The following is a 5,074-nucleotide window of genomic DNA, read 5'->3' as shown; positions in this document are numbered from 1 at the left end:
GGACTCGTAAAGAATCTTAAAGCATTGATGTCTGTCTCCAGTTTCACAATCCAGAGAAGTTGAAATGAATGGAGGCAGACACCCAGTCATAGACATGGATACATGAGCTCCTGACAGGCTGTCCGTGCCGACCTAGAAACTGGTGCTGTCAAAGGCCATTCTGAAGACGAGTTGCCACCTTCCAGTGATCACTTGGCTGACTCTTCCGGTTGTCATTTGAGTTGACAATAGTTGATGAGGGGCCTTATCCATGTTGAAGTGTCCTCCGTCACTTACTTTTTACTGCAGCAGCCTTTGTTGCCCTCAAGCCGGAAGACTGTGGGCTTGAGATCTTACCTGCTGGACTTAATCAGATAAGGCATCTATCTAATGATGCCCAGTGAGGCACATCCACATAAAGCCAATATGGTCTAATGACCCTCTCCCTCCTTGGCCTTCCTCGCTAAGCAGAAGTGGTTTTGAGAACTGAGAACAAACAATTGCAGGCTTCCTACTCTCCTGCCCCTCGGCCCTTCCCAACAAGTTCAAATTGATGCTTGTGGAAGGGAGGTTTGATTTGTTCTATTCTTCTCCCTGCCTCCGTGGGGCAGGCAGATGAAGGACATTCACATGCTATCCTCACTACGATTAGTTAACTCAGTCTCAATAACATTGTGATTCATAAAAGTAGACTCAATTTTCTGATTTGTACGCTTTCCTTGAATGATTATCTCATGTGTCAGGCCCTGCCCTCCTATGCTGGCAGAAAATGTAATCTGTCATTCGTTTATCAGATGAATACAATGGATATAACGCAGATGATTACCCGTCTCCAGCTCCCTAACTTCGCCACTTCCACCACTCAGATGGCCGTGTCTCCAACTTATTCATTCGAATCTTTGCTTTGGCGTCAGTAACCATGTCTAACGAGTCAAGTGTTGGCAGAGAGTGAAATGTCTCAGAGGGAAAAAAAAAATGAAGATCAAGTTTTAAGTCGCTAAGATTTGTGGAATTTTTGCCCCCACAAAGTCGTTTGTTAATGCTGTTATTTTTGCAGATCACGTTTTTCTGATGGAACATTTTAATGTCTGAGGTATTGGGTCATGGGGAGCCACTGTTTTTCCCACAGAACTCATGTTTTATGTTCTCACAGGAATGTCGGAATTTGGGAAATTTCTCTTCAGTGTGTGCAATTACCCGTGCATTGCAAGCAAATAACATCTTTGAGTTTCAGAAGACTTGGGCAGCCGTGTCAAAGTGAGTCATTTTTCTGAAAAAGCCGTGTCGTTATTTTTAATAAATATGTGGTAGGTATTTGCAGGTTTCACCTCCAAGTTTACTTGCCAAAGTGATCTTCACACTCCAGATGTGTTGACAGGATTACCAGAGGCACTACAGTGCAATCCCAACAATTGGCGTACTGGCAGAATCTTTCATTCTTTCACTAAGGAGTGAGGAGTTAATTTTCTACAGTGGAAAAAGAAAACTGTTTGACAGCTTAAAATATTGAACTATTGTGTTCCAAAACTGATCTGCTGTTGGATGTAACGTAAGACAGTTTCCTGTGGGTGTGCTGTGACGGGGTGATATGAACTGGAGGTTTGTATAGGAATCTGAAATACAAAGAACACAATTATTTTAATCACCCAAGAAAGCAGTCTATACCTCTTTGAAGTGCACACTTGTAGTTTATATTCCTGTGCCGTAGACGATTTGATCATGATTGTTTTTTTGAGGCAGCTTGGAGGTGAAATCTCACTTGCTGTGATGAGATTTCCTAAAACTACTGCAATGAAGGGCTTTTGTGGCACAGTGGTAACATCTCCATCTCTGGGCTGAAATAATCTGGGTTCAAATTCTGTCTGATGAAGGGTCTAGGCCCGAAACGTCAGCTTTTGTGCTCCTGAGATGCTGATTGGCCTGCTGTGTTCATCCAGCTCCACACTTTGTTATCTTGGATTCTCCAGCATCTGCAGTTCCCAATATCTCTTGGGTTCAAATTCTACCTGCCAAAGAGATGTGTCAAAACATATCTGAACTGTTTCATTAAAATAACTGCAATTGTTTGAAAAATGCTTCACTGCCCTTCACTGTCTGTATGACTTGCTTATTTGTCAGATTCCATGTCAGCTGTTTGCAATCTTGACTCTATTCTGTCAAGAGTAATTTGTTTTATTCTCTTGACTAGGAGCACAAAGGCAACATTTGAAGATCTTTCAAATCTCATCTCCGAAGATGGCAACATAATGACAAGTAGCCAGCACGAAAAACAGGTAAGCGTTTGCATTTGGCACTGTGCATCGATATTCAGGGCATTATAGGTATTTTCAAGCAAAATATCTACAATGAATTACATTGGTGTCTGAATGCATACAAATACTGTGAATCAATAATGCAACAAGGGATACATGTATTACATATGGATGGTCTAACTTGGCTCAAGTCTTCCAAAATCGTTCTGTCATGATGCAACCTTCATAGATTATCTTTCTCAGTGTTCGTTATCTTGGAAGTTTGAACACTTGCACAATGATATTAAAAGCAGGATATATGTCAGTTTTCTTTTCTTTTGATTTGCACACTTGGAGGGCCTCGTAATTAATAAAAGCCAAGGCAAAACACGAATAGCTTTAATTGGTTCTCGTTAGTGTTTTTGTTCAATTAGCATGTCTTCCTTTTATTGTTCTCTGCGGTAATAAATATTTACTGCATTGGAACTGAGAGATAATCACATTGCTTTGTTTGTTGAGCATTTCAGACATCAACTATTTAGTTTCAACTAGCTTGGACCACCACTGACATTTCAAACTAACTTCAAAAACCTTCTCAAAAAGCATATTGTTTTACCAGGTTTCGAGACATTCCTCCTCACTCTGTTTGTCATGCTGTTTGCCCAGTCATTTTGTTCCTGAATTTTACAAAGTAACAAAATAATTTGTTAGTTATAAACATTTTGATGTCACTTGACCAAACTAGTGTGTCCAGTACAGTAAGGAGGCAAGATGCAAGTTTTCTGTTGAATCATTCTTAGATTAAATCAAAGCAGTTTGAAGCTGGTACTTGAAGAGGACGAAATGCAGCATTCATTTTGGGTTGTTAACAATTTGACAGACACTCCGTTTTTCATACTGCTGAAAGTTCTAGTTGCGGTTGACGATGTTTTTGCATTGCTGTCCATTTGCTGGCTCCAGAATTTCTGCGGTGCTGCTGTCACACCTTGTTTATTATGTTTGCTATTGGTGCACAGTGCAGAATTCCAAATTACTTTTCATATCTGGCTTGAATCTAAAAGTAGATTTGTTTTTAATAATCAAAAACGTGTGTTGTGCAGGATGATTGCTTTTGTGGTGTCAATTTCTGTAAATATACATGGGAAAATCTGAGTTCAAGATTGGACAGTTGTTTAACTTCCATAATGCTGTCTCCCAGATTGTCCAGTGAATATCGATGCATGGTTCGTTAATCTTTAAGCATATTACACAGATGTTCTCTGGCAATATGGCTTGCTAAGCTTTACTTTATATGGGTGTGCCATTCGCAAGGCCACCATATCAACACTTACTGTCGATCCTTAATTGACACTGAGTGCAGTGATAAGATACCACCTTGATATACCATAGCGTATTTTCTGAAAATACTTCCCCAAATGTGACTGTCTGGTGAATTTCACCTGAGTGAGCCAGCAATCATCATTTTCACTGTTGTGTTTTTAAATCTCAGAAAATATAATTTGAAACCTCATTTTAAATGCAGTTTGAAGCAGCAACTTCACCATGTCCAACAATTTGATTTGCACACTTGGATGGGAATCTGAAATAGTTGCCAAGTGATTGTTTTATGGGTTAAACATTGATACTAGTTTTGTGATAAACTATTGTGCGTGGGATAAATTGTAATATCACTTCCAAATATCATTGCCTGGCTATCACCTCTTGAGTTTGAATTGGCCAAATGTTGACATAAGGCTTTAGCGTTGTAAAATGTTTTTACAATAAAGGCTTGAGTTTTGAAATCTCTTCTGTTATCTCATTTGATATTATGGGAGATATAGATTAGATGCAGTGAATGAATAGCTGGTTTTCTATGTACATTTTCAGGATGGAGCTTCAAAATTTGCCGCCCTCAACAGCACCTTGAAAGAGAACAAAATACTGACACACAAAACACTGAAAGTAACAAAGAAGAAGGTAATCATCCCTTTATGTTTAATATTGGAATGAAACGTTCTCAAGTTGAAGCAGTTAATCTTGAAGCTTTACAAGTAAATCTGATTTATCTTTCCATAATGGTGTATCTTTGTTATAACTATGCTGTAAAGCAGTTCTCCGGGTAACTAAAGGGAAGTTATCAGCATTGCTGCTACTTAAGCCATTGAACATGTTTGGTTATATGTTTGAAGCTATAACCATGCTGCTTGTTGCATATCTATCAGTGTGTTGGGTTGTGGGTAGAATATTTCTACATTGAACGGAAGTAAATCTGCGAGGCCAGGCAGGTATGCACAAACATTTCCCATGGTCTGATGGATAAATACAACAGTCAATACAGTGTGGAGCTGAAGGAACTCAGCAGGTCAGGCAGCATGAGAGGAGCAAGAAAATCAACGTGTCAGGTCAGGACCACACTGTATTGACTCTGACTCCAACATTTGCAGTTCTTGCTGTCTTTGAGAGATGGTTAGCATCACTGGTGGTCCAGTGGTTAGGATTCGGCGCTTTCACCGCTGCGGCCTGGGTTCGATTCCCGGTCAGTGCAGCACATTTTGGGGTGGCTCATTGGCTCAGTGGTTAGCATTGCGGCCTCACAGTGCCGGGGACCCAGGTTCGATTCCAACCTCGGGTGACTGTCTGTGTGGAGTTTGCATATTCTCCCCGTGTGTGCATGGTTTTCCTCCCGGTGCTCTGGTTTCCTCCCACAGTCCAAAGATGTGCAGGCTAGGTGGGTTGGCCATGCTGAATTGCTGGTTGTGTTCAGGGGTGTGTGAGCTGTAGGGGATGGTTCTGGGTGGGATGTTTCAAGTGGCGGTGTGAAATTGGTGAGCCGAAGGGCCTGTTTCTACACTGTGGGGAATGGAATTTAATCTCAATACAACATC

General features: G+C 40.8%; 1 non-coding gene across 1 annotated transcript; it reads left to right on the top strand.

Annotated features, from left to right (window-relative positions):
* The first annotated feature begins 4,659 nt into the window (after positions 1-4,659).
* trnae-uuc (transfer RNA glutamic acid (anticodon UUC)) lies at positions 4,660-4,734 on the top strand. Its single transcript has one exon. It is a non-coding gene; the product is annotated as a tRNA-Glu (tRNA).
* The last annotated feature ends 340 nt before the right edge of the window (positions 4,735-5,074 follow it).

This window comes from Stegostoma tigrinum, chromosome 8 (genome assembly GCF_030684315.1).
Source record: "Stegostoma tigrinum isolate sSteTig4 chromosome 8, sSteTig4.hap1, whole genome shotgun sequence".
NCBI lineage: Eukaryota > Metazoa > Chordata > Chondrichthyes > Orectolobiformes > Stegostomatidae > Stegostoma > Stegostoma tigrinum.
Note: the sequence above shows the minus strand (reverse complement) of the source record. Positions and strands in the feature narration are given on the sequence as shown.